The sequence below is a fragment of the Panthera tigris genome, chromosome A1 (assembly GCF_018350195.1).
Source record: "Panthera tigris isolate Pti1 chromosome A1, P.tigris_Pti1_mat1.1, whole genome shotgun sequence".
Taxonomy (NCBI): domain Eukaryota; kingdom Metazoa; phylum Chordata; class Mammalia; order Carnivora; family Felidae; genus Panthera; species Panthera tigris.
In genome coordinates this window covers 236,923,625-236,948,141 of record NC_056660.1, presented here as the reverse complement: position 1 = coordinate 236,948,141, position 24,517 = coordinate 236,923,625, and the positions used below count along the sequence as shown (strand labels likewise).

The 24,517-nt window shown below is 49.4% G+C and overlaps 1 long non-coding RNA gene across 2 annotated transcripts; it reads left to right on the top strand.

Annotated features, from left to right (window-relative positions):
• The first annotated feature begins 305 nt into the window (after nucleotides 1–305).
• On the top strand, nucleotides 306–22,668 carry LOC122231956. 2 transcript variants are annotated; one of them, XR_006209273.1, is made up of 3 exons: nucleotides 306–499; nucleotides 22,221–22,313; nucleotides 22,453–22,668. It is a non-coding gene; the product is annotated as an uncharacterized LOC122231956 (long non-coding RNA). The 2 variants fall into 2 exon arrangements; XR_006209274.1 differs by lacking the exons at nucleotides 22,221–22,313; nucleotides 22,453–22,668 and adding an exon at nucleotides 1,515–2,000.
• Nucleotides 22,669–24,517: the final 1,849 nt, after the last annotated feature.

The window sequence follows — 24,517 nt, the reverse complement described above, 5'->3', positions numbered from 1 at the left end:
TTGGGGGAGATTTGAGTAGTGTCTCACTCCACTCCGCATCCATCTAGGATAAAATTTAAGATAAAAAATATGTGTTAGTATTTCCTGGTTGATATCAGCACCACAGCAGAGCACTGGGGAGAAATATTGCATTATTGCTTGTTCCGAGCCATCTTATGACTTCTCGATATTATTTCTCTGGAAAAAATTCCAGTTTTATCCAAGACTAATTCTGGAAATGCAGTGTCATGTTTTAAAGTACCGGGACGTAGAAGAAGCACAGTTTGGAAGTCCTCAGGTGTCACCGTTGTTTCTTGCAGAAGGTGGCATTATTAGAAGTGTTGCCCTGGAAACAAGACATCAGGCAGAAGTTCCTATCACCTATCTTCAGCATTCTCAAGACGTGTGCTAAGAATTCCACGGCGTTATTTCAAATCGGGATGACCTCAGTGTTGCCCAGGCTGTTCCCAGCTAGAAGAGCTGCTCCCGTGTGTTATGTGACAGCTGCGTTTGCCCACAGGTAATACACTTGTGTCATTTAATCATCCGCATGCTGATGCAGAATTCATTGCCACGTTCAAAGTTAGGTACAAATGCATTCTTCAGACCTACAGGTGGAGGGTGGAAAGAGATGAATCGATTGTTTATTTCATCAAGGTACGAGCTGAAGTCCTTAGATTTCTCAGGAGAACCTTCCAGCTCAGCTTACTCAGCAGTCAGGCCCTGGCCCTCTGTCCACTGACACAGAGAGTTGTGAGAAAAAGCGATTTAATTAAATTAATTAATTAATTTATTTTTAAATTTCATTTTAGAGAGGGAGAGAGAGTGCAAGCAGGGGAGAGGGCAGAGGGAGAGAAAGAGAATCTCAAGCAGGTTCCATGTTCAGAGAGGAGCCGGATGTGGGGGTCCATCTAGGGAACCTGGGATCATGACCTGAGCCAAAATCAAGAGTCAGATGCTCGACTGGCTGAGCCATCCAGACGCCCAGAAAAAGCTATTTTAAAACAGGAGCTTTGTCAGGGCACCTGGGTGGCTCTGTCGGTTAAGTGTCTGACTTTGGTTCGGGTCATGATCTCACTGTTCCCGAGTTCGAGCCCCGCATGGGGCTCTGTGCTGACAGCTCACAGCCTGGAGCCTGATTCGGATTCTGTGTCTCCCTCTCTCTCTGCCCCTCCCCCACTCATGTGCACGCGCGCGCTCTCTCTCTCTCTCTCTCAAAAAATAAATAAACATTAAAAATCTTTGATCATGACCTGAGCTGAAGTCGGACGCTCAACCGACTGAGTCACCCAGGGGCCCCAATATTAAAAAAATTTTAAAACAGAAGCTTTGTAAAGTGTGATTCCCCTTGCTGATTTTACGTCTGAATTCAAAGATTGTGGAGAATCAACTTTGGCATGGTTAATACTCAGCAATGCATAGTTTATACTTACAGAGTTTATACATAGTTTAATACTTAGAAATAGAAAACAAGTGCTAATGTTTTCATTTCACTTTAATCCTCTTACTCTATTTTTATGTTTTCCTTATTCCAGAAACATTTCCTCAGTATAGAAAATTCTGAAATTATAAATGAGCAAAGACGAAACTTAAAATCAACGCTAGCATCACTCCCAGAGGTACTTCCTGGGAATGCGTCAGTGACTTTCTGTAAGGCACTATGACATGGCGGTCAAAGCATTTCTTCTGTCATTCGGATTTGTCTGGAACTTGATTTACAACGTTATGTTCTCTCCTAAGACTCCATTACAATCTCCTCTTGCTTGTCTGTTTTGTTTACTGTCTGTTCTATCTCAATAACACTTGGGTCCATAACACTTTTTGGGACTTTTGAACATGTTTGAGACTCGACACCCGAAGTGGGGAGCTTCTGGGTGGAAAGACAGTAAAATCGATGATTCCGATGGGCGTTGTCTGTTGCCTTCTTGAGAGGCTGCCCCCCATCTGCTATCTGTTAGTTTGTAGCAGTGTGGTTATGGTTAACTCTCTAGCTTTAAAATAAACTCTACTTCTCAAAAACATTTTGGATTCACGGGATAATTGTGAAGTTGGCACAGACAGCCCCCATGTATCTTGCACTCAGCTTCTCCTATTACCAACGTTTTCTATTAGAATGTTTATTCTGTTGCGTGTGGTGAACTAACACTGACACATTATTATTAACTACAGTCCATATTTCATTCAGATTTCCTTAGTTTTTACATCACCTCCCTTTGCCGCTCTGGAAACCCATCCAGCATCGCAGAGCATACGTACGGACCATGTCTTGTGTCATGAAGGATGAAATAAAGTTTCGCCAACAGGTCGGAAGCTTAGGGCAAGTTTTAGGAAAAGGTCATAGACGTATGTTCAGAAAACTGTTGTTATATATGACGTCGGGGGTAGGCGGACGGGAGACTGAGCACACACGCTCCGTCTGGTTTCCAGGGTCTGTGTGCCGTACGACCATCCCGCTGGCCTCTCTTCGGAGGCTGGCTGCTTCGGAATCTCCCTGCCCAGGGCCTCGAGTGCCGGGGACGTTCAGCTCTCACTGCACAGCCTGGGGAGGACTGGCGAGTGGTGTGACAGGGTGCAGTGTGTGACACGTGCAGACCCGGAGTCATGGCGTGGGACAGCAGCCTTGCTGGGCAGGTGGCTGCCGGGTGGCCCCAGGGGAGCCGCCTCGCCTCTCTGAGGCTCATCCCCTTTTCCAGAAGAGGCAGGTGTCCGTCAGGCACCGTGCTCCTTGAGCCCTACGTTCCGTCCTCATTCTCACGTGGACCCAGACTCTTGGACACAGGCCACGTTCGCTGGTGATTTTACAGCTTTCCAAATGAGCAAACACGTTGACAACTCGTGTGTGCGTTTTCTGCTGCTTCCCTGTGGCCGGCCGTCCTCGTGGGAGTCGTGTCTCCTCCCCAGCTCTAGCTTTGGGGATCGACACTCTTTGCCACGCGACAACAAGGGAAATGGAATTACCGATCTCTAGGAATGACTCTTGGCAAACCGGCTGTGGACTCTACCTCATCCCCGATGTTCGTCCAGGTAATAGCGAATGGCCGTGCTATGATTTGTCCTCAGGAGTTACCAGGCGCCGATGTTAAGTGACCACTGAAGATCTAACTGGGTTGTCACTGTTCGCTCAAACGGAAAAAAAAGTTTTGCCCTGTCCCTTAGCAAACATCTTGGATTTTATCCGCCATGAGGATTTTCCAAAGATACTACTTAGAAGTTGTGTGGTGACAGAAACTAACTCCTACAGGATTCTTGAATCAGAGCCTAAGATGTTAATAAAAAATAAGCAGGAAATGTTTGTCCTGTTGCTAAGATACAGCTCGTTTCTCCTCCCATCTGCTGACTGCTGAGGGTTGTCTGCGTGTCTCGACAGACAATCCCAGGCTCACTTTCTTACCTCTGGGAGGGGAAAGGAGATGTAACAATGATGTTTAGGGAGGCCGTGGGAGGTTTTCAGTCCCTGCAAGTGCTAGGAAGAACGCACGCGCTTACACAGCAGAAGTGTGCGGTACCCTCCTTAGTCTCTCTCCCACTTGGCTTGCATCACGTCGTTGGAAATGGCTTTTACTCTGTTGAAACTGTCTCCCAAACAATGGCCGGGCCACACGTGCCTATGAACGTGCGGTTTCCTGGGGGCCTTTTCTCCCAACGTGCCTGGGACCTTCCGGTTTTCCGCACAGGGTCATCCCTCCCGTCGACCTGCCGTCCTGCCTCCCTTGCACACTCGTGACTCCGTTAGCTTCTTGTTCCCAGCTTCCAGCACAGCGTGTGGCACGTGGTGAGACCCTGCTGTTCTCTTATGGCCGCGAGCTGCAATGGCACACATTATCGTGGCACACGTTACCGTACCAGACGTGTAGGCCCACTCTGGGAGACCAGCAGACCGTCTAGTCCTCCCGCAGTCCCGAATTGTCACCTCCGTTTTGCACAGGGGCGGTGGGGGCTTTGCAAGGGTTCTGCCCGAGTCCATCACTAGCGCGAGCTGGACTGGGTTTGGTGGAGCCGCCGAGTGTGGGACGTCGTGCTCCCCTCCCCCTTGGCTGCAGGTTGGTTGCTTCTGCTCCTCTTAGATGTCGGGGTCTTCACTCACATGCTCCAAAAGCAAGCCATCCCTCCCTCAGGGCTCCCACAGTGGCTCTGCCACATCTTTCCCTCGGGTGACCATCATTTGCATCTGGCTCAGGGTTCTCCTCCACCGCACCATCCTCTGTCCTGGACCAGGTCAGCATCCACATGGCCTGGCCTTGCCGAACTGTACATCCGAGAGTTACTGTCTCACGACTCGAAGACGGCCCTTGATCTTGGTGGACACGCCCATTCCCCAACCCGCTTCCATGTTTCTTATCCGGCTGAGACTCCATGTTCCAGGGGCCAGCAACGTCCTGGTCCGGTGTCACATTCCCACATGTGGTTCGTTTTCATCCCAACCTTGACAAAGCCTGGCACTGGCCAGACCCTACTACTTTTTTTTTTTTTTAATTTGGAATTGGAATTTCTTTGATCACTGACCACTTAGTGCTGTCCTTCTCATACAGCCCGCTGAGATCAGCACTTCCGGAGGAAGGTTCCAAAAGTTATGGCGCGCACTGAGAAAAATCAGATTGTAAAGTGCTCTGAAAAAAAAAAAGGATTCAAGGAGGTAATATAGGAAATGGAGATAATGAATTCTATTGGCAATGGAATGAGTTGAGACTGGCATAATTAGAATAACTTCAAGAGTTCAACAGGAGAAACACTGCACCTGGAGGTGTTCTCCCAGTGCCAGAGGCTTACCCCGGTGTCTCTCCAGGCTGGTAGTGACATTGGAGATGCTCAGTGAGCATTTAGTCATGGCGCTGCTCCTTTAAGCTAAGCCCCCTAGAAAAGGGATCTAGGTCAGAAGCCGGTGCTCGGGAAGAGTCTCACGGCAGGATGGCTGGGCCTGCTTACACATCCAAGGAGCCCTGGCTGCAAATAGGCCTCCTCATCCCCAGCGTCCCCATCTGTGCTCATGACCGCTTGTCACCCACCCTCGACTCTGCTACTCCCAACCTCCTGTTCTCAGAGCCTCCTCCCAACAGCACCCAGCTTTGGTCTCATCTCCCAATGTTGGAGATAACAGAGACCGCCAGAGATCAAGTGCCACCCTCCGTTTGGTTTTTGTTCCTGTAGAGAAGCTGTACGTTTCCCCACAGAAGTATTCTTTCCACCTGGTTTCAGGTCCCACTCTCTCTAATTCATGAGACTTGCCCTGTGGATTATACCCTTTGGCTCTCGAACATGCCTCCTGTCACCATCCTTGGTATCTTTGCAATTATGATCAGGCTTTTCCCATGGTGGTGGTGTTGAGGGCCCCTCCTTGGACCACACTGTTTTCCTATCCCGTCGCCCTCGCTTTCACAGACAATTTCTAAAAGATAAGCATGCGCGTCCTTCCATGTACTTATTTCACATTTACTTCTCCAACGAGCTACATGTTTTTCACTTTTAGCATTTTAAATTAGTTCTTAACATTCAGTTGTCCTTGATTTATGGTGGCCCTTTATACATTTCCTGTTTGCTCTTTTTTTTTTTTTTTAAATGTTAAACATACTAATCCTAAAGTTCTCTTTAGAGTGTTTTATGATTTCTATTTCCTCGGGAGTGAATTTTTCCAGTTGCTGACTTTGTTTTAATGGTGCTTCTTAGCATGTTTACAATCTTGTTTTCCAGAATGTCCCTCTTGTTCTACCCCTCCGTGAAAATTTATTTTGTGATTGGTTTCCTCTTTTTCCACAAAACCCACAGGTCAAACCCTATGTTTCAAGTGCACTTTCTCTTGCTCCCAAGTCCCCTAATTTAAACAGATTTCCTGCCACACACCCAGCACAGAGCAGTGACACTGAGTGAAGGATGCCGTGATGGACCCCTCCCCCCCCCCCCCCCCCCCGCTCTGAAAGGGGAGAAGGAGGTGCGGGGAGCCACTGGAGACACTTTTTCTGAATCCTTCCAGGCACTTGTCGTCACTTCTGCCGTGAGTTCCCAGTCCCGCCCAGGCCCTTGTCAGTCAAGTGTGTTAATTCATTTAAAAACTCCGGGGGGGGGGGGGGGGTTTATGTATCAATTTATAATCCATTCCATTAGACCAAGGCACTTTCACTAATCTATTCAAGATAAACCCTCCTCTGCTTTGGCTGCCTGTGAGGCGGCACAGAGTAATGTCCTGCCGGGTCTTTGAAGCACTACTGTCCCTAGGGCTATTTTTGTTTGTTTGATGGAGAGGGTGTGTGATATCTTACCTTGAATCATTCTGATACACGTTTGAAGGGTCTCAGAGCTACGCCTTGAATTCCCTGAGGCTCTGTTTTCCTGGCACTTTGACCTTTGCCCCAAGGCCAGCTCTGCATTGTGAGCCATTTGCTGGCTGAAAAGACTATCCTGGTCCCTTTACGTTTCATGCTCATTCTGCTAAAAAGCTAAGTCCACTGTCTCCACTCCATCTCTCCTCCAGCCCCGTCTTCACAGGCAGCAAGGAGGTGGGAGGTACTTCCAGTATTGGCCCTCAAGATGTCTTTAGTGACTGTCAGGTACGTTTTCTACAAGCCTGTGCCCCACATAACAGGGGCTCCTTTTCTCTGGCTTCTGGCCCCACCCTCCTCTCTGTCCTCGAGGCCTTCCGACAGTCTCGTCAGGGCCGTTCAACTTCTGTCTGCACCTCGTCTCAAAACCAATGCCATGTTCTCAGGTTTTGTTCTCATCTCACCTCCTAGGGCCACATTCTGTCCCGGGTCTCTAATACTGTGCAGCAAAACGCCAACATTTAGTGCATACAGAGTGACTACCGGTCGTTATGGCCACAGGGTCTGTTGGGCCAGGAGTTCTGGAAGGGCTCATCTTGGTGATTCTCGCTCCGGGCTGCTCACATGCTGTGGGCAGGTGCAGGCTGGGCTGCAGGCGTCTGAAAGCTCAGCCGGGCTGGGTCTCCAAGGTGGCCGGCGATACCGCCTGCTGTCCGGGACCCCTCGGTGACGGCTGCTGCATGTGGCTTGGGCTGCTCTCAGCACGGCGGCTGAGTTCCAAGAGCAGAGGCAGGAACGAGTGAGTGAGTCTAGACACCGCGGCCACAGCCGCAGCCTTTCCTCACCTGGCCCTGGGGGTCACGTGGCCGTTACCTCTGCAGTTACTCCTTGTCGTGGTGAGAGCCTGGGGCCAGCCCTACGTGGAGAGGAGAAGGAGGAGATCGGGGCTCTTGACAGAGTTTATGGCCATCCTTAATCCATCTGTCCTAGCACGGCTCAGCTCCGCCATCCCTTCCTTGGCAAGTTGTGTCTGACCTCCCCGGGAAGGTGGAATCTACCGTGATGTCCCAGAGTCCTGTGCACTCCTGAGCCACGGATGAGCACAGGTCTAACTTTACATGCATTTGTGTGATTGACGACTCCGTCCGTGTTCCTACTAGACCAACTTCTTGAGGGCCACAACCTTCACTTTCCCCTAACATTTGTGGCCTCAGCTCCCAGCATGGTGCTCAGCAAACGTTAGACATGTAAGAAGCATTTGTTGAAGAATGGATAGATATGCTTGGAAATATGTAGGAAAAGTCTGAAAACGTTCCTTCCGTCCCACTATTCTTGACCCCTGTCTCTGTAATCACTTTCTGTTTTGAGTGATCGCTGACCCACGTCTCAGCCATCTCTGCCCTTCTGGTGCCCAGCGCTGTGCCTAAAACCTTCAATAGACGCTGGCTGGACAGATACTTTAAAAAGTGGCTGCATAATGTTATACCTCCGTACACGGTTTAATTTGTAGAGCATTCTCTAAAAAACAGCGGTCTTTCTTCCTACTACTTGTGCTTGGTTTCCCTCTTTGCCTTGGGGTAAATTAAAATCTTCACTCATCTTTTCTGGGGGTTCAAAGGCCCCAAGTCACGGTGTCCAAAGAGTCCACTATTCGTGTGCAGCCTGCTCCCTACTCACCTGTCATGTGCCTAACACACGTGTCCACAGAGTCCAGAGTAGACCTGATGTTCTACTGTCTACGTTTTTTAAAATGTTTATTTATTTTTGAGAAGGCACAAATAGGGGAGGGGCAGAAGGGGGGGGGGACAGAGGATCCCAAGTGGGCTTTGCTCTAACAGCAGTGAGTCCCGTGTGGGGTTTGAACTCACAAACCATGAGATCATGACCTGAGCCGAACTTGGACGCTCAACTGACTGAGCCACCCAGGGGCTCCTAGTCTGTCTCCATTTCTGTATCCGCTTACTGGGTACAGCACTATGTTGCTGCACTGAGGGTCCCAGCGTTTGAAAATTTCCACTTTGAACTCCCATTATTGAATCTCAGTTAGCAGTCTCTTAAAAGACTCTATTGTGATTACTTCTCTTGCTGGAGTGACTTCTTTTTCTTGGCACTAGAATGTTATCTTTGCATAGTCACTTTTACTAAGGTTCCCACTAACCCGTAGGAGATTTCTTTACTCCTCATATTAAAGACCTTGGGCTATCGACTGAAATTTGTGTCTGTTCTCCCCACCCTGTCCTAGGAAACACGCAATTTCAATGTCACCTGCTGCTGGGCTGTTTCACAGAGACTTGTGCCACGTCTTCCGTTGCCAGATTTTGACCCATTGCTTGGTCAGAAGGGCAGGACAGCGCTGTCCCCTTCACTTGTTTGGAGGGTGGGGGAGGTGCTGTTAAGAATGCTACGATGCACATTAATTATTGGTGACACTTAAAACCTGCTGTCACCTGTAGGTCCCAGTTAAGTCACTGAACTTGGACCCCATATGGAGGTTCTATTAGTAAGAAATAATGCTCCCTCTTCCCTACCCTACCCTACCTCATTCCAGCGCTGAACTTAGGCTAGCTTTCTCATAACCTAATTTTGTATCCTAATAGTTGACATATAATGTATATTATATATTATGCTTTTATTTACATACAATATAGAATATAAATATTCTGCTAACAGCCCTACTTATTGTACATATAATCTGGAATATAGACAATCCCTAGTTTTTTTTAACCTATGTATCTATAAGTAGCATATATAAAATTATACGTGAAATTATATATTAACATAATTAATATTATACTAATATAGTATTATATATATAATATATATACTGACAACAGTGGAATTTCTCCCGCTTTTCTGCACTCCTCACATTTATACAGCCAAGGTATCTCCGGATACATTTTTGAGTCATAAATGAGGTGCATTTTCACATTAAAGAGCTAGATGTCTTTAGCTCATGCACACAAAGTTGTATACACCAAAAATATACCAATAAACATGAACCGCTGGAGAAGATTTGCTGACCACGGTGAGCGATAAGATCCCTGCTCTATTCAGTGACAGGAAGGGAAAGACACGTGTCACACGGAGGGCAAGGGGAAGTAAGAAGGACCCAGCATTTGCCCTCAGACTGAAAGGTGTGCCTTGGCATTCCCGATGTGTACATTTAAAACGTCCACCTTCTACTTCTATTAATAGGATGTCACTAGCTGGAACTGGGGGCTCCTTTCACGCTTTTGTGGTGCACACATTTCATGATAAAATACGAACGGGGCGCAACTGGGCGCTGGGAAACCCCACCTTGCCTCCACACCCCCGGCCTGAGGTGGAGACGGCAAACACCCACGTTGCTCCGAGCTTTGGGTGGGTCCCCCTCTCCTCTTAACAGGAACGGGCGGGGGGTGGGGGGCGCTGACCTGGGAGCAGAGCCACGCCTCGCGTCCCCCTTCTAGGTGTTCAGGATGCCAGGCTAAGACCAGGAGACACAGGGGAGACCAAATGCCCCGTGCCTTCAAACGGGTGTCTTGTGGGACACAAACCCAGTACCTGAAGAAAGGGTTACAGCTGACAAAATTGGTTACCAACACCGTTGTTCGTCAGTCCGAACTCCAAGCAGTTCGTGGTCTCCGTGACCGACCTGAGTAGTTCACACAAGCACGTCGCAGCTGGCACGTTTGCAAAAAGATACATTCGTTAAAAAGATTGAAAATCCACGTGCACAGGGAAGACGGAGGCACACGGGTGCCATTTGTAAGTGCTTTCCTCCCCGTGACGATAACGCACGCTGGTCAACTTGAACGTGAAGAGAACACCAGCGAATCTAATCGAAACATTAAATGACAGCGAGACTAAGTTTAGAAGAGTTGCGATATTAAAAACAGGGGACGTACCCCGCGTCCCGCTCCCAGAGCAGCGCGGCCCCGGCCCCGCCCGCCCGGTGCACCCCCCTCCCTGGAGCTGCGCCCCTGCCAGCTTGGGCCCCCCTCCCGGGCCAGCGCCCACCCAGCCCCCGGCTCCCCGGGCCAGCCCCCTCCTCGCCCGGCGCGTGCAGTGCGGGCGCGGCGCCAACAGGTGGCACAAACGCATTTGGCTCGCGCCGCGCGCCGCTCCTCGCCCGGCCGGTCCGGAACCCCGGGCCCTCGGCCCCCCGGACTTCCGGCCGGGCGGGCACACTCCCTTTGACTCTGGAGGGGTCCGGGTCGGGGTCCGAGTCCGGGGTGGGGGTCCGGGGCTGGATCCGGGGACGGGGCGGGGCGGGCCGCGGCGGCCCAGCGCGGCTCCGGGAGGCACGCCCTCTGCTGGCCACCCGCGGACTCGCCGGACTCCGTGGGCGCCGCTCCCTGCCTTGGGCCGAGCGGGGCTGGGGCCGGGCAGGTGCGGGGCTGGGCAGGGTCAGGCCGCGGGTGGGAAGGGTCGATCGCCGACTGGTGTTGGTCTGGACAGTCGCTCTGTAGGTCTGGGCGGGCGCCGTGCCCCAGGAATTCCCCGTGGGAGCCCCGCCACCCACCAGGGGTCCGGAATTAGAGGCTCCTCCTTGTTCTTGTTACTAATTATTCCAGGACTCAGTTCAACCACTGGCCCGGTCTTGCTGGTAGTACAGGGAGCACCGAGAACACAGTGTTCCAGGAAAGCCCCCCACCTGCCCCTCCCCAGCCCTTCTTTCTGGAAGCCTCCTGTCTGTGCCAGCGTGTGCAGGAGGGAAGGCAGGCCTGTCACTTCGGAGGTTCCAACTCACTGGAGAGGAGCCTCGCTTGAACCTGTTTTTAATGTGTCAAATCACAAAGTCACTTCCCGGCAATAAGGTGTGAAGGGGTTACAGCCTCCCTCGGGTCCTCCAGGCAGACGTGCGGCTGGAGTGACAGGTTTGTTTCCGCCACAGCAGGCAGCCCGCGGTCGGCCCGGCTCCCCCGTCTTTATCACCGTTAGCAGCGCGTCCTGTGCGGAGGGCGGTTCTCCGCGTCCCCTCCTCTGCCCGGGCCTCAGAGCCTGGCGTTGCGAGGGGCGTCCTCCGGCCCTTCAGATGCCCCGGAGTCACGCCCACCACCCCCCGCCCGGCAGGTTGTAGCTGGTCCCGTGGTGACAGAGCAGGACCTAAATGCAGACCTGGTTCATTTGCTGGCTCTTACAGTCAGGAACAGATTTGTCCCTTGGTGCCACCGATGAGGAAATGGAGGCTTCCAGCGAGTGACTCATTGGTTTATCTGCAGCTGAGCGGAGCCGCAGTGTGGGCACAGTCACGGCACATCCCGGGCACATCAGCAGGCCGCATATCCTCCCGGGCGAAGAAGGGAGGGGTGAGCCCTCATTAGCCTCTTGCTGGGGGCACGGGACCCAGGGCGCTTCAGTTCTGTCCTGTAGTCAGAAATGAGCTCCCGTCATTTCCGGTGGACTCGCCTGGCGGTGACTCCCCAGGGCCACCCTCGGTTCCCCGTCCGCCCCATCTCACCGGCTTCCAAGCCCCACCGGGGTCTGGGTCCAGGTCCGGGAGGGGGGCCGCTCTGAGGGGAGTACAGGGCTCACGGCCCCCGATGCCAAGGCAGAGGCAGAGGTCGTCACTTTAGGGTGAAAGATCTATTCTGGGCATCTATTAAACCTTCGGAGACTAAAAAGTTATCCTTGATTCTGTCTGCACCAAAACTGTAGGTGTTTTTTATGTTTTAACCCCAGATTACTGGATTTGGAGAAGAAAAAATGAGTGAGTAGAATTTAAAGAGGGTAGAGACAGGGAATTTGAATTTCATCACTGCATCTAAACCCCAGGCTTTTGACAGACAAGGACGGAATGTGGTTTTTGTGGGACCGTGGCTCAAGGCTCCAAATGTCCTCATGGCTGAGTATCTGGTGAGGGGTGATCGGCACCTGGGTTTGTCTGAGGGGGTGAATTTATGAGCTTGACATTTTAAGAAGTCAAAACCGGTGGAACATATCTAAAACCGTATTGCCTTCTGGTGGCGGTCCATTCAGGCTGAAGTCTGACTTTGAAGTAGCATTGACCTTTTAAACGTCTCCGGAAAATGCGTACGAGGCCTGGGGAAAGCACCGAGTCCAGTCTTTTCCCTCTTCAATTGAGACCATTTCAAAAATGTTATGCAAGGACCAGAACATTAATTCCAATTATTTTCCTAGAGGTGGGTAAGAAAAACACGAAAACCAAGTGGAAGAGATAGAAACAGTCTAATCGGGAAAAGAAATCCAGAATGCCCAGTATACTTTTGAAAAATGTCCAGCCTCATGGTGAGAAAAGGCATACAGATTAATAAAATTTAAAAAAATTAAAAAGACCATTTTTCACCCTTTGCGTTGACACTGAGCTTCGTGCTAGTGGCCAGTGTTGGTGACGGTGCCGGGAAACTGGTCCCGTGGCTGGGTGGGTGGGGGGTGCAGAAGTCGGCTGAGCCCCACCAGAGAGCCTTTTGGGAGCTCTTATCCAGAGCTCCCATTTTGTTTCATTGCTTTGACCTTGTGATTCCCCTGATGGAAAAAGAAAAACAAAAATCCCAAGGACACCAGAAAGTCAGAAAAACATTGATGTAAGTCTAACCTCAGGGGACCTCCTAGAAAGCAAGGGGAAATACTAGAAAAGACCCACCCCCGTGAGGTCCGGGCGATGCTGAATCAGCTCAGGCCAGTGTGCCAGATGATGGGGCACCCCGGCGCACGGAAGCCGCGTTTTAGCAGCTGTTCAAAGACGCAGAGATAATCCATTGTTTTGATGTTAAGTGAGAAAAGCAAGATAGTAAATTGTATGAACAGGACACTGAAAAAATCCACGAAAACCATATATACACACACACGTGTATTTATTTACATATAACCCACATTTACATATGGTTTTTGTAAACTTACGTGCTCCTTGTCTATGTTAAATCCATCTATCCACGTTTTCGAAGGCTGAGGAGGAAACTAAGACCACACAGTAAGTGCAGGGGTAGGGATACCTTGGTGAGGAGGCTTAACGGTCCGTTTAGAGAGGTTTATTATTTGACGTGTTCCCAAGTTGCTCAAGATCCGTTTTGCTTTCGTGATGACAAAATATAATCCACGTGTCTCACCGAAGAGCAGTCTGCCCACTGCCCACCTGCCCCGACGGGGTTCGTAGCAAACGGCGTGTTTGTCCTTGCCGCAGATGAAGCGTCCTACGCGTTGCGCGCCTTCCCCTTCTCCCCGACGCAGCTCTCCCGGCACCGCCCAAGGCCCCCGAAGGGCTCCTGTCCAGACGGCCACCTTTCCCGGGCGCACTCGGGCCGTGACGCGAAGGTCCCCGCCAGCTGACACGGTTCAGAGCGTACCGCTGCCAGCCCAGGAGCACCCGGAAACCGGCCGGATCGATCACAGAGCCGCCGACCCTGGCAACATTTCGGAGAGTGCCGACTTCAGGAGGGGGACGCGGGAGCGGGGGGCTGGGGGCCGGCCACAGCTTGCCCGCCTGTGTTGAAGTGTCGGCCGAGGGGTCACCTTTGGAGGGAAGAAGACACGTGAATGTTTTCAGCCGACTTGCCAGAGCGGCCCTGTTTTAACACACGTCGGGGGGCGTGCGTCTGCCCAGTGGGGATCTCCTGCACGGGTGTGCAAATGCAGACCGCGCACCGAGGCTTCTGAGCCCTGAAGGAAAAGCGGCAGCCAGAGACGTACGGTCCTTCCTCCCCCCCCCCCGGCTGAGGAACCCCTGACCACGTCCGTCTCCATTCAGGGGCTTCTGCCTGTGGAGAAGGAAGGGAAGGTGGCGGCAGGAGGGCTGACCCAGCTGGGTCTTTGCGGACGCCCATCCACATCGCCATCGCCTGTGCTGTTGCACCTGGGACTTGGGGACGGCGTCTGTGCCTTGAGCTGCCCTGTGGGGATCGAACGGGAGAAAGTTCACAAGGATGGAGCCCAGAGCCTGGGCCCTCCTCCAGGTCCTGGGCACACCCCACGCTCCCCCCCATCCCCTGGGCCCTGGTCTGTTGTCATCGGCTCACATTCCAGTCTCCCTGGTGGCCTATAAGCTCCAGGACGGCAGCGTTCACGTCCTGTCTGACTATCACCAGGGACTCCCATTTGCCGATGACCCTGGGAGAGAAGGGGGTCCGATCTGTCTGACTTGCTCTGGGATTTACTGAGTCTGCAGGTGTCTGGAACCATCCCAGGCACAGGAGGAGACCCCCTTCTGTCTGCTGCAAGCTCCACATATGAGTACACGAATGGATGAGTCTGTCTTCCCGGGCAACAACTGCTGGCTTTCCCCCCAGGATTCTACAGGAAACTGAAACATGAAAACCAAGCGTGGGGCTTGGAAGGAGAATTGAGACACAATGAAAGAAAGATTGAAATGTGTGTGTGAACGTTTAACCATGCCTCTTGTTCACTAGATAGTGACTCATCAGACTTCCCTGGGTCAGTTCTGGGTCCTTCCATGAGTCAACCTGCTTCCCACCGGAGGGATCAGCAGCCATGCTCTGAAACGACACTGCCCAGGGGCACCTGGGGAGCTCAGTCAGTTAAACGTCCGACTCTTGACTTCGGCTCTGGTCGTAATCTCGAGGTTCACGGGTTCGAGCCCTGCATCGGGCTCCATGCTGGCAGTGTGGAGCCTGCTTGGGATTCTCTCTCTCTCCTTCTCTCATCCCCTCCTCTGCACTCTCTCTGTCTCTCGAAATAAATAAAAAATAAAATAAAAAATATTAAAATAAAATTAAAGTAAAATAATAATAAAATAAAATGATAAAGTAAAAATAAATAAAATAATAATATAATATAAAATTATAATAAAAATAAAAAAATCAAATAAAAATAATCAAAATTAAAACAAATAATAAACGAGACTGCACCGCCCAGGCTCAGGCCTGCCTCAGCTACGTAGAGACATGCGGTATTTAATGGCTCTGAGCCTCAACCGGGAAACATGATGTTAAGGTAGGAACGTCCTTCTGAGACATGTGGGCTGGTATCTGGAGTTAACGGAATGCAGCTGAGGGGAAGAATTATAATAACAAACACCTTAAACATTTCATTTCCATTTTAAACCAATGTTTGGCACTGACCTGCCAATGTTCCAGTGTGCAGTTCAGGCTTTTTCTCTGAGCACAACTTTACTGACTGGAGTGGAGCAGATTTTTCTCCCCTCTTTTATACATCTGCATAGTATACGATTTCAGTTTAGAGGCTGGGTTTCCTCCAACTGGGTCAAGAACATAAAGACACTTGCACAACAACTTGAGTGAAGTATCCTTCTGGATTCCTAAGCCATTGTTCCAATCTTTTAGGGCTACTTTATCCAATATTAATTTCATGGTAATTGTTGGAAGTCACTCTTCTTGCTAGCAAATATTGCCCTGCGTTTAAATTGGCTTTCACAGGGGCGCCTGGGTGGCTCAGTCGGTTGAGCGTCCGACTTCGGCTCAGGTCGTGATCTCGCGGTCTGTGAGTTCGAGCCCCGCGTCGGTCTCTGTGCTGACCGCTTGGAGCCTGGAGCCTTCTTTGGATTCTATGTTTCCTTCTCTCTCTGCCCCTCCCCTGCTCATGCTCTGTCTCTCTCTCTCTCTGTCAAAAATAAATAAACATTGAAAAAAATTTTAAATTGTTTTTCACATTCACCAGATTGCATAGCAGTTAATTACTTTACATATTTATGATAGAAATAGGATTGGCATGAACAAATTTTAGAAAAACTAAATATACCTTTTGGAAAGTGTCCAAGGAACGTGGTGGCAGACACAGACATGTACATGACAAACAGCGTTTCAACTGAGACACAGTCCTGCGTGGGGTTGCAGAGGATGTGTGGCTGGATCTGAGATCCGGGGATGAGGAAATGAGCCAAGAGGGCATTATGGCTGAATTGTGTTTTCCCCAAATGTATGTTGAAGTTTTAATCCCTAGCGACTCAGAATGTGACCTTCTTTGAAAATAGGGTCTTCACAGAGGTACTCAAGTTAAGATGAAGTCACTAGGGTGAGCCAGAATCCAATACGAGTGATGTTCTTATAAGAAGGGGACATTTCGACATGGACACACACACACACACACACACACACACACAGAAGGGACAATGTGAAGAGACACAGGTAGAATGCCTTGTGAGGGTGGAAAGTTGGAGGGGCCAGGTGCACCTGGGACACCAGGCATGCCACAGATTGTCAGCAGACAACCAGAGGCTGGGAGAGACCTGGAATGGACTCTCCCTCATGGCCTCAGAAGGACCCATCCCTGCAGATGTTCCCACATAAGACTTCTGCTCCAGGACTGGGAGGGAATACATTTCTGTCCTTTTCAGCTGCCCGCTTTCACTGGTTCTTCTTCAGTCCTCTAGGCTCAATTCCTGGACCTCTTCTCTTTGTCTGTATTCTTCCTCTCTCAAAGATCTCATTTGGTCTTGTGGCTTAAACAACATCTAGAGACCAACAACCCAGACAGTCATGCCTCCAGGTCGGACCTCACTCTGAAACAAGACTTGTATCAAACAAACCGCCTATTTGGCACCCTTGCTTGGAGGTTTGTTTGTTTGTTTGTTTTTTTCTCTTGCTTGGAGTTCTTATAAACATCTCAAGGAACATGACCAGCTCTCAGTAGATTTCTTCCCCAAAACCACTCTTTCAAAAATAATTAAGACAAGTATCAGGAAGATAATTAGAGCCAGAACTCAAATGTGTGGAGTTGGTGCCTCGTAGAATAGCTATCTTAACTCTGGCACTTTGGACTTTCCTAATGTAATGACTGGTTCACAACTAACTCAGCCTAATGTGAAGTCTGTTGGTTGGTGAGCCCCACCTGTGTGCATCATAATCCAGGCAGTAGGACAGCCTGGCTCTGGGGAAGAGGAACAACTTAGGGAACACAAGAACACATTGACAATAGCTCTAATAGTCTCAGAGGAAATGATAGGAGATATTGCATTTTTAAAATAATCAAGAAGCAAGGAACTTATGCTAGAATACAGTGAGCATGAACTTACTTCTAAGAGAATGTTGTTTTCCATCTAGAATTATATACCTGCAGAGGCAGCCACCCTTGTGCCCTCATATACCCCTTTGCCATGAACTTCCCTGAGCAGATTGATGCTTCCTGGTATGACACTTGCAAATCTTTGCCAAAGGGCTTTCTCTGGTTGAAGAAGCCAACCTTCAGGTTGGAAGCTCTAGGCAGTTAACACTCTTGGGAGAAGCCCTCTTATAGTGCCTGATGGTTGTTGTTGTTGTTAATTACTCTGATTGAGATAGCTTGGAGGCCATACCTATCAAACAGTCTCCCAGAGGTGCTCACTTGCTCACAGTGGTAACCTACACACGAAGGCAGAGGATGCTGGTTTGTTTTTTCTTCTTTTCCTCGCTTTCCTACCTTCCTACCAGAACTTCCTGGGAGTACTTCCCCCAAAAAGTGCTTGCATCTAATGCCTTGTCTCAGGCTCCCAAATCTTAGATATAAATCAAACTAACTATGAGAATAGTATAAATAAAGTGTAAATGTGTAAGCATTCATTGCTTATGTCCCAAGCACCAATCTTTTGTAAGGATATTACTCGAGGAGGTACTCCAAAACAAGAATGTGGAAATCAAAAAGACAATCAAAAAGATATGGACTGGGGAGAACAGTGGGTACCACTCAGGACACTGAGAAATTTAAGTCCCGGGATGACAGGCCTAGAGAAAAATAAGCCCCAGAGAACAGAGGTCTCTAGGAGGGAAGTCCCTGGGGGAGAAAAAAAAATCATGATGGTGGGAGAGTTCATTGATTTCATACGCCCTTAAAATATTATTTTTTAAGGACAAAGCAAAATCAATTGATTCAGAAAAGCAAGGCAATTAGAAACTCCAGAGAAACCAAAAAGCTATAAAAGGAAGGGAATACAATGAAAACATATGATTCCACTTTGCAGTTAATAATGTACAAAGTCCGTAATGTAAACATGGTTCAGTGATCTCCCAGGCTTTGGAATCAATCAAACAGAAATCAGAAAATATTTAATTATGATATTATGGAATAAAATGCCAATGGCATCAAGGTTGACCATATAAAAGTAAAATATAAAGAGGATTTTGGAGGTGGGAAGGAGGGATGATGGATACATGGAAACGTGAAGCTGTTACAATCTTGTATTCCGAGGTAAGGAAATATTTTCTCCATATTTAATGGAACAAGAAGTAGAATTCTAATGATGTGATCTCATGTGAAAAAGTAATTAACACGGGAGCTGAAAATAGTCAGAGGCAGAGAGGGAGAGGCAGGGTGAGGAGCTAAAATTCTATCTCCCAGAGTGGGAAGTCAATAAATAATACCAAAAATGGATATTGCAACAAATATGCTATAAACATGTTATTAAGATATATGGAGGTAAAAATAGACAGAGGAACTAATAATAGAAATAATTAGAAGTGACCTTTTTAGGGGATGCGTGGTTGAGCTGTGCAGAGGGAGATGTGTTGCTGTTTTACAATTTGATTTAAAAGTCAACATATTTTAATGTTGTTTTTATAATAATTCACAGAATTTGGTAATTTAATAACCTACAAGGTATCTTTTTCCTGTTTTCACTATGCAGCTCATTTTAAAGGTAAATGTACATTGTTTTTAATTGCCTGTCAATCGGGTTCACTCCTGCCACTGACCTTCTCTTGTGATGGATAATTGAGAACTGGCTCTGTAAAGGGACAGAGAGCTTAAAATAACTGCTGTACAAGTGAATGGCACAGCATCATGACGGGATAACTAATTCCCAATACAGAACTCTTTCACAATGACATTTCCCCTCTGACACCTGCTTTTCAATGACAAGAAGGCATCTGAAAGGGGAGTACGTGGCTCATGGAGTGGTTGGTGACAAGTCCTGCCCCATCTGCTGTCACTGAAAGCCCCCCATCCTGGAGCCTGCCTGCCGTGTGGACCGTGCCTTTCCGCAGCCCAACTTTACATAATTAAACCTGACCAGAATTAGCCTCATTATAGCCCATCTCCTGATAACTTCTAAGCTACTCGGTTCCCGGGATCCTGTTGTAACAAGGAGGTCCTGTGCTATATTTGGCTTTTACGAATGAGGCACTTTTCCCACACTGCAGAAATAGGCAAATAAAAGGCACAGGCCTGAATCAATCCAAAAGTAGAGACTCGAAAAGGTAATTGAGAAAAGCCATGTGCTTTTTCATTTTGTGGAGTGGAGCTGGACGACGCCCGCTAGCACCTGCATAACTTTGTAACTGGAGTTAGCGCACCCTCCGAGGTAATTAATTGGGTGGAAACAACCATTTTTCACCACTGATTTGGAACATCACAGAATAGGTGCTGGTAATAACTTTGGGTTCCCCTAGGCTCCCACCCCAGTTTCCGAATGAGACATCAGGGGTCACAGAGTTAAGTCCATTGGACTTCCGACCCGTCCCCATGACCGTAGATGAAGTTGCTTGCGTTATGTCACTGCAGCTGCTTGGAACTTTATTATTTGTTTACAGATTGTGCTGTTAGGGACTCAGACCAGACGTAAGCAGTTTATGCTTTCAGCAGTGTTGTTCCAAGTAGCTGAGTAGCTGTATAACCACTGTAAATGCCAGGAACAAAGGATTTTTTCCCCCTCTGCAATATGGCATTTTGTATAAAAATGGGGAATAGAAAGTTGGATACTTTACAAGGTCAGAGAATGCCTTTTTTGGAGAGGCAGCACAGGAGTTGTGACATCCACAGAGCTGGAAGCCAGACAGACCCACCGCTGATGGGCACTCGGCTCGGGTGGGTGTCCCTCTGTGAATGTCACCCAGGAGCCTGAGCTCACAGCAAGGCTGTGAGGGTGGCATTAGGTGATTCTGGAAGACACCTCTCTGGTCCCTGCCCTTCACAGGAGCTCCAGAAGTGGCAGTTGAACATGGGAGACTTTGGTGCAAGCGTAAATGGAGTGAGAGTGCCATGCGATTGCCCGAACGTTTGCCCGGACCACGGCCGCCCCAGGGCAAGCTGAGCACAGCCACGGGCATGCTGGAACAGACACGGCACCTTGGATGACAAGGTCTCACTAGGTGCCCTGTTGAGAACCACCCCAGCGTCTAGACTCGCTGCAGAGTGGGTAATGTGCACACGAGGCCCCACAGTCGAGGACAGGTCAGGCTGTCCCAGAGCTGAGTCCGGGAGGACTAGAGCTGGACCCATCCTTGGTCCCTTCCCGCCATGGCGGCGAGGGCAGGGCAGGCTGCATCAGCCGCCACCTCGCACTCCCCAACCACTGGGATGGCAGGAAGGGGGCTTGGAGCATCTAGTCATAAGTCACCTCTGACTCGTGCAGATGACATGCAAACGGGCCAGGAAATAAAGGAACCCCCTCCTGGCCCTGTCTGGGACTCCCAGCCTGTCCCGGAAAAGGCTTTCTTTTCATCGTGTTACTGTTGAGAAGAATCATTTGCTTTTTTTAATGCAAGGAATACATGCCTATCATAGAAGATTGAGAAAACACCAACTTACTGAAACCAAGATGCTCTTAAGAAATATTAAGTGCTTGTGTTCTTCTGATCTCAGTAAGATTTCAGCATCAAGGCCATTGATGGAGGTGTCATGAAATAATTCGAGATTTCCTTCTTCCCCGATTCGGCCAAGCATGGAAATTCTGCGTTCCTTTTTTTTTTTTTTTTAAATGTTTTTATTTCTTTATTTTGAGAGAGAGAGAGAGAGAGAGAGAGAGAGAGACAGAGCGTGAGCAGAGGAGGGGCAGAGACAGAGGGAGACACAGACTCTGAAGCAGGCTCCAGGCTCTGAGCTGTCAGCACAGAGCCCGATGCAGGGGCTTGAAGTCACGAACCGTGAGATCATGACCTGAGCCAGAGTCGGACGCTTAACCGACTGAGCCACCCAGGCGCCCTGGAAATTCTGTGTTCCTTAAAAGCTTGAAATAATACAGCAGGGAAAACCCGACAACAATTCTTTATTTCTTTTTTTTTTTAAATAATAAAAGCACTTAAATATTTATGTTTTCTCTGAATTCAGCTTTTGCCGTATCCTGTTTGTTTTCTTGTGTCAGGCTCATTTTACTTTTTAAATCAGTCTTTAATTGGAGTCTTTATTTTCTCTTTGAATAGTGATTAGGATTTTATTCTTCAAATTGCATAATTGGTTTTATTTTAAACCCCTGTTATTTGTTTTTAATTTTCTTTTATTGTCTTTAAACTGTGGTATGAATGCATCAGCCAATAAAATCATTAATGATTCCTTTGAAAACTTGCATAGGATTATTTTCTACAAATGTTTGATTATTACTCTGAGCGACAGGGAAGTGTTTGTCTTCCAGAAGCAGTCTGCTCTATAGCTAATAATTTACGATTTATTTATTACATTTCACAGACCCTGTTGTTTTCCTCCACTTGATCTGAGGCTGAGAGATGTGTTCACCTCTGATAACTCTTGATGGACACTTAAATCTCTCCTTGTATTTCTAACAATTTCCTTACTATAACATCTAGCTAACTAAGATGTATGACAATGGTTTCTTCAGGGAGCACCACAGAGCTTCTCAGTTTAAAACAACACCTTGGGGCACCGGGTGGCTCAGTCGGTTAAGCGTCCGACTTCGGCTCAGGTCATGATCTCACGGTTCACGGTTTTGAGCCCCACGTCGGGCTCTGACAGCTCAGAGCCTGTAGCCTGCTTCGGATTCTGTGTGTCTTTCTCTGTGCCTCCTCTGCTCACACTCTGTCTATCTCTCAAAGTAAATAAACAAACATTAAAAAAAAAGACTCTAGTTATTGGATGCTTTTTGATCCTGCGTCTGGCTCTGGTGGCTGTTAGTGTTGATATCCACGTGCGGAGACTGGACCGCTGCCCCTGACCGTCCACGCCCTCCCTGCTATGGACTTGTTCCTGCCGTGCTCGCCAGCGCCCCCTGCTGCGGCTCCCGCAGGGTCAGCGGAGACCCCCTCACCCCCATGGTGAACTCTGGACAAGGGATGTTACAATCCCACAGAGCCGACTGATCCCAACCCACAGCCCGAAGCATAGACCCCGAATGAGAAGTATGGGCTGGTGATCTGAAACTGCTTAAAATTTCAGGTTGTTCGAACAGCTTTATGTCAAGAGAAGTCGAAGGCATGATGCCTTCAAGTGATTTCAAAGGCTTTTGCCGCAGACTGCCCAAATATCGAGGTACGTTTTCTTGTCGGGAAGGTGAATCCTCCCAGATTCAGAGCTTGTGTAAAAGAGCCCCAGACACCCTGGCTCTTCAGATGTGCTGAAAACCTGAAACGGTTTTTGTTTCTTTGTTTGTTTGTTTTCAACTCATTAGCTCTTTTATAAGTGACACTGGAGTCTGAGAAAATCAGATGGCCGACTTATGGAAGGACATCAACTTATGGAAGGACAACAGGACGACTCTGACTTCACGAGACACACACGTGGAGTAGCGATGGCCGCAGGGGACCCGAATCCACAGGGAAACTCAGGAACTTAAGTTGTAACTTTCCTGGTTGCGTGTTCAGGTATTAAATATTCCTTTAAGCCACGTAAATGTACCCATGTTCTCTGCACAGAAGCCACCCTCCAGTGGCGACGTATCTGTGCGCAGCCCTGCACAAGAGGCCGAGACTTGCTTCCGGGCCGCGGTGACAAATGCACGGGGGTGGCTCTGGGAAGGACGTGGCCGGTCCTGCAGCCGCCTGCTCGCTGTCTCTGCCGCGTCTGACACGTGCGCACAAGCCCCGGCCCGACGGTGACCGTGGTTCCTGGTGGCGAGGGTGGGTAGGGAACCGCAGTGGGGACACCGACTTCTCCCTTTCTACCCATATGTAGTTTGTTTTAAGTTTGAAAAACATTTTCACGAATTCCTCTAATTCGCTTTAGGTTTCACAAAACATTTCACACGTCAAAATAATTTGCCTCCACGGAGACGGCTTTCGGGTCGCCCTCCCCGTCTCCCCTGCTGGCCCGTCCGTCAAATGGCGTTCTACGTGCTCGGCCGTCTTTGGAAAGGAAAGACGCCCTGTTTACGTGCGCGGGCTGTGCAATTTGTCCCCCAGCTTGGGACGCTGTAAGGACAGAGCTGACGCACATGTCGGGGAGCAGGACGTGCGTCGCAGAAGACAGTAGACCAGCGGGGCTCGGGGGCCCTTGGTGGGCTCTGTGGGCCCTGGGCTGCCGGCCCCTGGGGAGGGCGTGAGTGTCAGTGGGCTCCTGACTTTATCAGCCACACGTTCCGGCAGATTGGGGGCGGTGGGCGGGAGAAGGGGTGGAACAGCTTTTCTGGCGTCCAGGACGAGGTACTTCACCATCCAGTAGGAGGTTAGAAGAAAGAGGTTGGGCAGAAATGTGACCCGAATGGTCGTCTTTTCTAGCGCATGTGCGTCCCCCGGGGAATTAAGTGCCAATGGCTCAGCGGCCTAAGATGAATGAACGAGCAAAGGGCGTGGTGGGGTCAGGACAAAGGTTTATCCTTCCAAACATGTGTCCGGTGAAATTCTACTTTAAATAAACCCAGCAGAAGGGCGCCTGCGTGACTCAGTTTGTTAATCGGCCGACTCTTGATTTCAGCTCAGATCGTGATCTCACGGTTCCTGGGTTTGAGCCCCATTTTGGGCTCTGCACTCACTGCGCGGAGCCCGCTTCGGATCCTCGTCTCCCTCTTTCTGGCCTTCTCCCGCTCATGCCCTCTCTCAAAAATAAACAAACATCAAAAACATTAAAGTTCCTCGAGCCCTGCGTCAGGCTCTGGGCTGATGGCTCGGAGCCTGGAGCCTATTTCCGATTCTGTGTCTCCCTCTCTCTCTGCCCCTCCCCCGTTCATGCTCTGTCTCTCTCTGTCCCCAAAATAAATAAAAAACGTTGAAAAAAAAATTAAAAAAAAAACAACAAAAAAACATTAAAGTTCCTAGTAGAGAATATTCGCGTTTTAATAGCTGCGTTTCTTTCCTCTCATCATTCATGGGTGATCAATTAGGGAAGGTTTCTTCTGCACCCGGTTTTTCTCCTGTCTTTCCCAATCTCCTCTGTCTCCCCCTTATTTTAAGCCGAGATGGAAGGACCCGGCGTGCCGGTCTGGGCACAACCCTCCCCGATGTGTGCCGCCGTGGGAAGGGCCGTGCTGTGCAGAATCTGCTGCCCCTCACCCCGTCGGGACACAGTCCACTGGTCCTCCCCTGTGCTCCCCACTCCTTGGGCGTCCTGCTGACACCCGTCTCCTCCCTGCGAGAGCCCACTTCCCTTAGGGAAAGTCGAGGCTCTGATGCCGTGCATGTTTGCCCACGTTTCAGTGTCACCAAGGCTTATGAAGCCACCTGTGCTCCTCTCTGGGGCTCTGGGGGCATCTGAGTTCCTGCTCATTTGAGGTATTGGCAGAATCTAGTCCCTGGGGCGGG